General features: G+C 39.3%; 1 pseudogene; it reads right to left on the minus strand.

The window, feature by feature from the left end:
• Nucleotides 1–4,149: 4,149 nt before the first annotated feature.
• Nucleotides 4,150–4,715, minus strand: LOC112298174 (large ribosomal subunit protein eL18 pseudogene; annotated as a pseudogene).
• Nucleotides 4,716–12,245: the final 7,530 nt, after the last annotated feature.

The following is a 12,245-nucleotide window of genomic DNA, read 5'->3' on the forward strand; positions in this document are numbered from 1 at the left end:
AGCAGAATCTTACCAAATGGTAGATAATTCTGCTTGGGTGTATAAGAACTTTGGTGCAAATATAAACTCAATTAAAGCAAGCAAATGTATTACTGAATCTAAATAATCTGTCTACGGTGCTTCAACCCTAGCTTTCTGAAATGTTTTGAGATGATGGTTTAGGGGGTTGATACTTGTTATGGATTAAATGTTAATGATCCCCCAAACTCATTTGTTGAAACCCTAAACCCTAATATGATAGCATTCGAAGGTGAAGCCGTTGGGAGGTCATTAGGTCATGAAGGTGGAGCCCTCATAAATGGAATTAATGTGCAAATAAAAGGGACCCCAGAGAGCTTTCTCCCCCTGTTTTTGCCATATGAGGACACAAGGAAAAGTCAGCAGTTTGCAGATCAGAAGTGGGCTCTCACCAGGACCCCATTATGCTAGTACACTGATCTCAGAGTTCCAGCCTCCAGAACTGTGAGAAATAAATTCCAATTGTTGAAAAGACACCCAATCTATGATACTTTGTTATAACAGTCCAGAGTAAGATAATACCGGTGCAAATTAGCTAGTTTTTAGCCATTCCATGTCTAGACACAACTCAGGTTACTTAGGCTAGTTGTTCAGACCATGAATGCCATTTATATATAGATATTTCCACTTGTCCTATAGATGGTGACAGGCAGACTCAAGTGCTAGGAATGATGGGCTTTCAGCGACACAGGAAGAAAGGTAGAAATAGATTGGATGAGGGTGGAAAAAAATGATCACATTAACATTTCTGCCTCCACCTAACCTTACCTGCCAGAATGAGTCTGATTATATTATACTTCAGTTGCTATGTACTTCTTAGAAACAGGAGTATAGCCACTGTACATTGTATCATATAGGATTATCTGCCTCAGGCACTAGCCTACCTCCACTATCCCTAGCTTTCTCCTCCTCCCTACTAGCATATATTGCTAAAGTCTCACTTATTCATTCATCCACTCCATTCATTCATTCAGTAAATATTTACTGAGACTTTAATATGTGCCAATTACTGTTCTAGCTCCTTGCAATATAGCATCTCTATAGTGTACTCTGGGTTTGAATTTTTACTTATAAAATTTTAAATTAAAACAATATATTTATTTTGAAAAATATACAATAATATAAAGGAGAAATTTTAATCTACATGTAATCCCAACAAATACTGTTAAATCTTTACTGAGTTTCTTTTCAGTCTTTTTTCCCCCTCTTCTAATGTTTTTAAGTTGAAATACTACAGGCATGTGAAATATCTGAGACTGAAAAAATAAGCACCCGCATGCCCTTTACACAGTTTAAAAAATAAAATATTACACAAACTGTTGAAGGCCCCTTCCCAGCTATATTCAACTTTGTCACTGTCAGGGTTACCATTACTGTAATTTTTTTTTACCACATCATAAATAATATGTAGTACAGTTTGAACTATGTGGGTTCACATATACTCATTTTTTCTTTTTTTAAAAATATATTTGATCAATTATGGTATTACAGTTGTCCCATTTCCCCCCTTTATTCCCCTTTGCCCTGCACACACCCTCCCACCCTCATTCCCCTTCTTTAGTTCATGTCCATGGGTCATACATATAAATTCTTTGGCTTCTACATTTCCTATGCTATTCTTAACCTCCCCCTATTTTCTACCTACCATTTATGCTACTTATTCTCTGCACCTTTTCCCCCCTCTCTCCCCCTCCCACTCCCCTGCTGATAACCCTCCATGTGATCTTCATTTCTGTGATTCTTTTCCTGTTCTAGTTGTTTGCTTAGTTTGCTTTTGTTTTTGTTTTAGGTGTGGTTGTTAATAACTGTTTGCTGTCATTTTACTGTTCATATATTTTATCTTCTTTTTCTTAGATAACTCCCTTTAATATTTCATATAATAAGGGCTTGGTGATGATAAACTCCTTTAACTTGACTTCATCTAGGAAGCACTTTATCTGCCCTTCCATTCTAAATGAAAGCTTTGCCGGATAGACTAATCTTAGATGTAGGTCCTTGCCTTTCATGACTTGGAATACTTCTTGCCAGCCCCTTCTTGCCTGAAAGTTTTCTTTTGAGAAATCACCTGACAGCCTTCTGGGAACTCCTTTGTAGGTAACTGTCTCCTTTTCTCTTACTGCTTTTAAGATTCTCTCCTTATCTTTAATCTTGGCTAATGTAATTATGATGTGCCTTGGTGTGTTCCTCTTTGGGTCCAACTTTTTGGGACTCTCTGAGCTTCCTGGACTTCGTGGAAGTCTATTTCCTTTGCCAGGTTAAGGAAGTTCTCCAATATTTTTTCAAATAAGTTTTCCATTTCTTGCTCTTCCTCTTCTCCTTCTGGCACTCCTATGATTCATATATTGGAAAGTTTAAAGTTGTCCCAGAGGTTCCAAAGCTTCTCCCATTTTTTTGAATTCTTGTTTCTTCATTCTGTTCTGGCTGAATGTTTTGTTCTTCTTTCTGGTCCAAACCGTTGATTTGAGTCCCGGTTTCCTTCCCATCACTGTTAGTTCCCTGTACATTTTCTTTTATCTCACTTAGCATAGCCTTCATTATTTCCTCTAATTTGTGACCATATTCAACCCATTCTGTGAGCATCCAGATTACCAGTGATTTGAACCGTGCATCTGATAGGTTGGCTATCTCTTCATCGCTTAGTTGTATTTTTTCTGGAGCTTTGATCTGTTCTTTCATTTGGGCCATTTTTTTTTTTTTTTGTCTTGGCACCTGTTACATAGTAAGGGGTGGAGCCTTAGGTGTTCACCAGGGCAGGGTAACTCACAGCACTGCGTTGTGATGCTGTCTGTGGGGGAGGGGTCTGAGAGGGAACAGTGCCACTTGCTCAGCTCTCAGCCAGTTTTCAGTCACTTCCCCTACTACCCACAATCAAATTAGGCCCTTCTGGTGCTGATTCCCGGGTGGGTGGGTTTGTGTACGTTCTAGGCCCCTGTGGGTCTCTCCAATGAACTCTCCTGTGAGGCTTGGAGTTTCTCCCACTGCTGCCTCAACCCCCACAGGTGTTTTCAGTCAGAGGTTTGAAGCTTTATTTCCCCCACACTGGAACTCTAGGTTGTATGGGGTCTGTCTCGCTCCCCTGGTTTGTCCTCTTGGTTGTCCTCCTGGTTTATCCGCACATGAATGTGGGACTGCCCAGTCAGCCAGCCACTGCCTTGCCTGTCCTGGTCCTCCAGCCGCAGCCCTGCCACTAGTCCTCTCTGCCTGGCTGCCATCTCCGCCCCTCCTACAGGTCTGGATGAATGTTTTTTCTTTAACTCCTTGGTTGTTGGACTTCCATACAGTTCAGTTTTCTGTCAGTTCTGGTTGTTTTTTGTTTTTAAATGTGTTTTTGTCCTTCATTTGGTTGTGCAAGGAGGCACCGTTTGTCTACCTATGCCTCCATCTTGGCCAGAAGTCCCCCTAATTTTTTCAATAAATATACAGTTGCCCCTCTGTATGCCCAGATTTTGCATCCACAGATTAAAAATAGTTTTTTCGATCTGCCATTGGGAATCCACAGATGCAGAGGGTCAACTGTATGCACTGTTCTACACCATTTCATATTAGGGACTTGGGCATCTATTGATTTTGGTATTCTCAGAGTGTCCCAGAACTTGGACCCAAGAAGGAACCATCCTCCCAACAGATACCAAGGGATGACTGTATTGTGGTATATTTTTACTACACATGGGTAATATAAAGGAGTGTTTTGCATGTTTTTAAAACTTTATATGAATATCATTCTGAATACATTCCTCTGCAATTTTATCCCTCATCATTGTTTTTAAAATTTATTCATATTGATGTATATATAGTTCCACTGCATTGATTTTAACTGTTGTATCATTGATATTCCCATGGATGAATATGCCACAATTTATCCATTTTCCTATGGGTTAACATGCAAGTTAGTTCTAATATCTTGTTAAAAACATGCAATGACCATTCTATACATGTTCCCTTAAGCACATGAGGAGGAATTTCTCTAGGGTATGTAATCTAGGAATAAAATCATTGAAACAAAGGGTGTAAATTACTTGGATATTATCAAATGGCCCTTCAAAGTGGTTGCGTTAACTTACACTCATACCAGTAATATGTGTAATGTACTCTTTTTTTTTTAGCATCCAAAATCTTTTTAATAACAAGGGGTTAGTTTTTGTAGCCCCAGCTAGCCTATGAGCCTCTTGAGTGCTAGAACTTCTGGCCCTTGGAGTATATGTAAGTTTTGGTGTAGCTGTGAAGGGTTCCTAGGTCCTTGACAAAACACCTGTACACCTCTTGGCCCTTGCTAGGACCAGAGAGCAGAATGGTGTCATGGTCCTTAGGGGTGTCTAGGGCCAGCTGGCTGAAGGTGAGGATCTTGCCTCCAGCCCTAAGGATAAGGCTCCTGGTGCAGCTTCTCACACAAAATGCACACACCTTCAGTTTGGGCACCTCCTGGACATGCACATTATGGGCTATAGTCCCTACAATCACAGTGGTTTTGCCCTCCTGGCCAGGAAGCTTCATCTTCCCGATCACTGAGAAAAGGACAGAGGGGGCTAATTGGTGCCACTCATGAACAGCCTCTTCAGCACCACTTCATTGAAGATGGAGTTGGTTCATGTGGCCAGAAACAGGTACAGCTTGACCAACAGCCTTGGGTAAGTGTCCTAGCTCTTGATCTCCTTACACCAAACCTTTCAGTCTTCGTCGTGGTAGATGTTGACTCCCATGATGGCGCCTCCGATTTCACCAGGTCCGGAAAGTGTAATGTACTTTTTAAGTGTAAAGAAATATATACATTCATGCATGTATATGGTGAATAAGTCATGTATATGGATCAGGGATCAAAAGACCCAAGCCTGGATATTCTCACCTGTCTCTCTTTCCCTCTCTTATTTGCCCCAACCTAATTCCTCTCACCGTCCTGTCCTTCTAGGCCCTGCTCAAGTCCCTCAGAAGGCCTTCTTTATCACACAGTTCTTCACATCTCTCCTGTCCCTGACCTCCCAAGGCAGCCCCTCACCACCAGGTTTTATTTAGTGTTTCAGGGGTCCATGCTCTGGTTCCACATCATATGATGTGCTCCTCAAAGGCAGAAACCATCCTGAGGATTTATTAGCATCTCCCAGAATCCAGTGCCACATTCATAATGAGTTCTTCATGAGGTTGGTGAATTGTTGACAGGGTGAAGGCAATTTCCTTTTCCTCCCATAGAGAGATCAGGTCATATTCCTGGAGTGATTTCCTAGAAACAACTAACCTCCCTTGCTTTGGTAACATCTTGTTAACATGCAGATCCACATACCCATTGCTCCAATAATTGCATTCCCCTGTATATACTCTAGAGAACTGCCCTTATATACAGTCCCACTTTTCTCTTATATTCCTGCTCTTAGTAAATTTTCAATGACATTTCATAAACACTTAGGCTAATCTTGAAGCAACCATAAATGATAAAACTGTTTTTCGAAAACCATAGCTACATATAGTTCTGCATATATAGGCTTACAGTTCATCTTTGTTCAACTTGGAAGAAGTCTATCCTGTGAGTTGTTGGTCTGCTCAGTTACCAAAGCACATTCTATTCTTAGTCCTGGGTCTGTGAGAAGTCTGGATTCTCCTGTTCTTTATTTCTACTTATCTTCTTGTCTGCTCCTCCCACGTCCTGAGCAATACACTGAACTCTTTTTACCATATTTACTCCCAAATCTTATTCTGTTTTCCTCAACAGAATGTCAAATATTCAGCTTCATTTTCTAATCAGGTTTTATTGAAACTTCTTACATTTTGACAGCAATGTGGTGTAGTAAAAAGAAAGCAGGTTTTAGAGCCCATAAAACTGGGTTTGAACTCTGCTTTATTAGTTTACTGTTACTTTAGGTAACTTACTATAACTCCATTATTTGTCAGAAAAATAAGCCCTCTATTTTATGCTGAGAGAATTAAACAGGATAACATCGGTTAAGTGTATTTATCGTAGTGTCTTGCATAGAGTAGTTGCTTGTTAACTATTAGCATCATTCCTCTTTTATTCTCCTTCCTCCCCCTGAATTACTCTCAGGTAATTTTTCTTAAAAGAGATGCAATAGAAAGTCACCTGTGTGACCAAAAAGACCTCCATCACAGCCCACACACACAAAAAAAATCCTCTTGTCAGCATTCCAGAAATTTTACCTCTATCAAGTAATTATTTTACACTCCTAATTGACAGGTATTGCAGACCCCATCTCCACTGCAAGAGAGTTTTTGGCACTTTGTCCCAGGACAGGGAAAAGACCATCTTATCAGTTGAGCTGAGGGACCTATTAAGTATTTGATGTCTCCTAAAAAGAAAGAAATGTTTCTCTTTTGTTACCAAACAGCAAGTGGGGACCTACTGCTTGCCGACACCCTCTAGGCAAAATTCCAGAGGAAAAGGTTTGGTAATAAAGGAAAGGAGTCTTCATTCAAAAGCTACACAGTTTTGGAACAACAGCTTTCCACATGCATTAGTCACTTAAGCCTATCAATTAAGGCTAAAATCTTTAACTTCTGAGTTTCTGTATCATTCCCCCTTTTCGTTTAAAATTCTTATTTCTATAGGATTTGTTTACACACTAAAGCAACATAAGATATGAAAGGTACACAATTTTGGAAAAAATGGCAGGCTTCTGCCTCAGAGCCCATCCCCTTTAGAATACCTAAAGAATAACCCTGCCATCCTCTTGCCAGGCCAGCCCGATCCAGGCTGTGCTTGGAGTTTCTTCTTCCATCCAAAGTGCCATCTTTTGGGAAATGCAGGCAGCTGCAGCACAATCATCCATGCATCCTCGAAGAAGAGAGCCAGAAAGCCAGTCTCTGCCTTCCTTTTATTTTAAATCTTCTGGCCCAAAATTTCATGCAGTCTGAGGCAGTCAGCTTCTCAGCCACTCCCACCCTAGACTGTTTATCATTGCCTCAGGCAACCTCCTGTTATGGCCCCTTCTTACTCCTCCCTAGTAATCTGATCATATCTCTGTATTGCTTTGACAAATATATATTATAGTGGGGGAGGGAAAAAATGTCTTCTACTTTCAAGGTTCTTTTGGCTGGTCAAATAATCAAACAGATGTGAGGCAGATTAGCAAGAGATAATAACCAAATTTAATATATATATATATATATGTATGGGGAACCCCACCAATGTGAGAAAGTCAGAGACCCCACATGCATGAGAAATTTAGAGACAGAGAGGGAACATGGGTATATATGACATTCTGAGCTAGAGATGAAGTAAATTGTCTAGGGGGCTGCAAAGGCTCATTGCAGAATGATAAGAAGAGACATTTAGTAAACAGAGGTTTTCCCTGCCCTATAGATAGGTCAAAACGGTTATCTCTAGTGATCTATTATTGGCAAAGCTCCTAATTCAAGTTCTAGGCATTTAAAGGAGGAGAAGTGTCCCTTGAGCCCTGGGCTAAAGTTGTCTTTAGCTCAAAATAGTCTATATACCACAGAGGCACATCTTGGTGTGACTCCTTCTGAACCCCCACTACACACACACACACACACACACACGCGCGCGCGCACAAAGTAAGTTCTCAATGTCCTGACTGGTGTGGCTCAGTTGGTTGGATGTCTTCCCACAAAGTCAAAGGTTGCCAGTTCAATTCCCACTCAGGGTACATGTCTGGGTTGTTCGCCCTGTCCCCAGTCAGGGTGCACATGAGAGGCGACCAATCAATGTTTCTCTCACACATCAATGTTTCTCTCCCTCTCTCTCCCCTTCCCTCTCCCTCTAAGAATAAATAAGTAAAACCTTCAAAACAATTTACCATAGGGTTATTGATATAAATGAGGATTGAGTTCCTATAACATATTTCTGGTCACAAAAACATCACCAAACTTCTAAATAAAAACCCCAAACATCTCTAATACGAAACACTGAAATAAATGTGAGTTATGTGTACATGTAAGAAAGATTAATAAAAACAAGTGAGATAATTATTTTTCAGCTCACTTATTCCAGTTCATGGTACAAGGTGGGAACCAGCCCTACATAGCACACTCTTCCATTGCAGGGTGCATTCACACCCTCGCACCCCAGGCTCATTCATACTGGGATGATTTAGACATATCAATTTCTTAATGTGTGCATCTTTGGGACATGGGAAGAAACCAGAGTTCTGGGAGAAAAACCACACAAACATGGGGATAATGTGCAAACTCCAGACAGAGAGTTTGCACATCCAGGAATTGATTATTTTCCCTCATCAACATTGTAACAAAATGATGTGGAATGAAAAGACATTATTCAAGGACCTGTTGTATATATTATATTTATATTATTATCCAGTAAAATATCTATCTCCTTATACTGGTGCACCTGGTACATATTGTCTTAGTCTATTTGGGCTGCTATAATAACATCATAAACTGGGTAGCATAAACAACAGAAATTTATTTCTCACAGTCTGGAGGCTGGGAATTCTAAGATCAAGGCACTGGCAGATTTGGTGTCTGGTGAGGACCAAGCTCTTATTTTATAAACCACCATATCTTTGCTGTGTCCTCACACTGTGGATGGGGGTGAAGGCAGGTCACTTGGATCTTTATAATTTCATTCATGAGGGCTCCACCCTCATGACTTAATCACCCCCCAAAGTCCCCACCTCCAAACACCTTCACATTGGGGATTAGGTTTCAGCATATGAATTAGTAGGAGTGGGGGCACAATTATTCAGTCTATAGCTCATACAGAAAGCAATGGCCTCATTACACCAGATACCCCATCTCTTTATACAGTGTGTGCTTTTTGCTACAGGCCTTGCTATTACTTAAATATTTAATTACATTTTTAATAATAAAAATCTCGATTGTTAGGAAGACTGCCATCAACATGGTCCAGTTAATTTCTTTTCTATGTGTATCCACATCAAGGTAAATGCTTTGCACCATAACTGGCTAGAAAGGAGCTAATTCATTCCAAATTAGTTACCTGGAAAAACTATTGGAAAGCCCCAGCCACACTTTCCCTTATCCAGGTAGAGCCATCCTAAATTACTGCAGGACATAGGTAATTTGAGATTAAGAAAAAGAGGAATCATTCATTAGGAAGTGTGAGAAATGTTTTAGGGTTGATTTTGTTAAATGCAATGTGAATTGAGCATTTGCAAGAGCTGTGCAAATAACACCCCTAAGGGGCTAAACCAACATGGATTGTTTCAGAGCAATTAATTCACTTCCAAACTTCTTGTATCAGCATCACCTATTTTCCCTCGTGTAGATAGACAATTGTTTTAAAAATCCACCAAAAACTGTGATATTCCTCGAATAAGATTGTAGAGGTGAAAGAACAACCCCCTAGTCAAATGCAAATTGTAGCCATATTATTATGCTAATGAACCAAGTGATAAACTGTGGGTCGGATCTCCTCTTCAGCTTAAATAGCACTTGAAAAGGTTTGTTACTATATGGTTGGGAGAAAAATTAAGGTTTAATTACATATTAATATTATCTGTTCAGCAATATGCAAAATTAATAGATGGACTAAACTGAGGACATAATTCTTCATAATGACTTATAAGTTATTGAGAAACAGGGCTTAAAGGAAACATTTAATTATTCTAAATTTGAAGTGAAGCCTTTTCAAAATTTATTATTTTACAATTTAAAAAATTTAGGTCTGTTTTGTCTAGCTGAGGAACATTTAAGGAGGAACAAAGAGGAAAACAGTTGGGGAAGAAGTTGAAAGGAGATAAGTTCCAAAGAAATGTTTACTGATGTTAATGTCCTTAACCACTTAAGAAAGAAATTGTTCCTGATTAAATTACTCCCATCAGTTGATTTTACCCTTTCAAAAAGCACCTAAGCACTTCTATAGAATTTTTAACGTCCACTGCTTTTCTTCATATGCTCTTGCAATTCTGTAAGTTCCTTAAAATCCAAAGCAGGTCTGATTGTATTTTGCAACATTCAGCTCAGCTACTTGCCTGTAGTCCAGGTTTGGAAAAGCCAGTTGAAGACCTGAGAAGAGACATGTGGTGAAGAGAGCCCCAAAATTGGGTCCCACAGTCACCCCCACTCTTTTTCTGTGTGACCGTATCTACTTCTACCCTCTCTGCCACTTCCACAAGCTATGTAACCAAGAGAAATTTGCTGAATCTCCTTGGACCCCAACCTTGACCATTGTAAAAGGGCAATAATAAAGCTTTAGGTGCAAAGCAGTGGTCTCAACCTTGGCTGCACAATGGAATCACCTAGAGAGCTTTAGAAATACTGGTGAATAGGTTCCACCCCCACCAGAGTTTTTAAATTCATCAGTGTGGTTGTTACCAGGGTATAGGGAGATATAAACATGCTGGGTGATTGTAATGTGCAGACGAGGTCAAGAACCAGTGCTTTAAGAGTTGTGTAAGAATTAAAACAAAAACAGTACCTGACAGTACTAAGTCAAAATCATTCGTTTCCTTTATTTCTCTAGTTGATTTTTCTATTTGTATTGGTAGTTGTGTTTGATCCTGGCTGAAGCTAAGGGACAGAGGGAGAATTGTGTTTAAACATTTTTGTTTTAGATTTTTTATTTTGAAATAATTTTAAACTTACAAAAGAATTATGAGGAGAGGACAAAGAATTCCCATATACCCTTCACCCAAATTCCCCAATTATTAACAATTTACTACATTTGCTCTATCACTTTTCCATGTTCTCTAAACACATATAATTTTTTTTCTGACCTAGTTGAGAGGTAGTTGCAGAAAATGTGCAAACTTATCCCTAAATATGTATTTATTAAGAATAAAGGCATTTTCCACAAGATAGTTATATGGAAAATTTAACATGGATACAATACTATTATCTATCTATAGTCCATAAGTAATTTCTGTAATATTCCCAATAATGTCCTTATGGCATTCCTCCGAGACCCTCCCGACCATATTCAGGATCCTATCCAGGATCATGCCTAGAAGTTCATTGTCATGCCACTTTAGTTTCTTTTAATCTGACATAATTCCTCTGCCTTTCATGATATCGGCATTTTTTGAAAGGTACAGGCCAGTTGTTCTGTATCCCATGCCATCTTTTTTGTTAGTGTTCAATTTAGTTAATAATTTTTAGTAATCATATAGAGATGTGCAGTCATTACTACAACCTCATTTTAGAACGTGTCCATCAATCCCCAAAATTCCCCTTTCTTCCACTCCCATCCCTAGCCCTAAGTAACCACCGATCTGCTTTCTGTTCTACAGTTTTGCCTTTTCAAAATGTCAAATAATAAAATCACACAGTATGTAGTCTTTTACAGCTGAATTTTTTTACTTAGCCTCGTGTTTCTGAGGTTCATACATTTGTAATACATCTCTGTATCTTGTTACTTTTTATTGATGAATAGTACCACAATATGGATATACTACATTGGTTGGCAGTTTCTAAGATGGTCCTCAATGATCCCTGCACTGGTATTCATGCCCTCGTACAAATACTTCCTGTTGAGTGTGGTCTTGACCTAATTAACTTGCTCCTAATGAACAGAATGTGGTGGGATGCCACTCTGAAAATTAGGTTATAAAGAGACTATTGCTTCTATCTTGAGGGCTCTCATTCTTTTTTTCTTTCTTGTATCCCTTCCTCTACTACAAAATTTATGCTTAAAATCATATGGTAGACAGAAAAGAATGCATTTTATTCCATCACATATTTGTTATTGAGCACACAGCAAATTAGCTTCTTAACTCGTTTGGGAAAGGAAGAAGATATGGGCCTGGTTGGAGAGCAGAAACCCAACACAGATCAGCAATGGGTGAGGTTCAACACCTTTCTCCATTAAGTGGCAACACAGACACCCAAGAAAGGCCCAGTAAATAAAAAGGAAAAGTCACTTAATTTGTCATATGAACTGAATTAAGGTTAACATTGTTTTCTCTTAGAGTTCAGATTTTTTGAAGAGAATGTGAAATGCAGTCTTTGCTAATAAGAAAATAAAGCCAATTAGGTAGTTCAGCCTTGTTCGGACATCATCAGTGGCTAAATTATACATTGTATCTAGCTATTACCTGAACAGTATATATAACCTTTGAATAAGTCCTGATATTTGGTGTCTGATGAGAACCCAATTCCTAGTTCATAGGCTGCCATCTTCTTGCTATAACCTCACATGGGAGAAGGGGAAGGGGAACTCTGTGGGGTCTCTTTTATAAAGGCACTAATCCCACTCCTTAGGGATCCACTCTCATGGCCTAATCACTCCCCAAAGGTCCCGCATCCTAATAGCATCGCATTGGTCATTAAGTTTCAACTTTTGA

This window comes from Desmodus rotundus, chromosome 5 (genome assembly GCF_022682495.2).
Source record: "Desmodus rotundus isolate HL8 chromosome 5, HLdesRot8A.1, whole genome shotgun sequence".
NCBI lineage: Eukaryota > Metazoa > Chordata > Mammalia > Chiroptera > Phyllostomidae > Desmodus > Desmodus rotundus.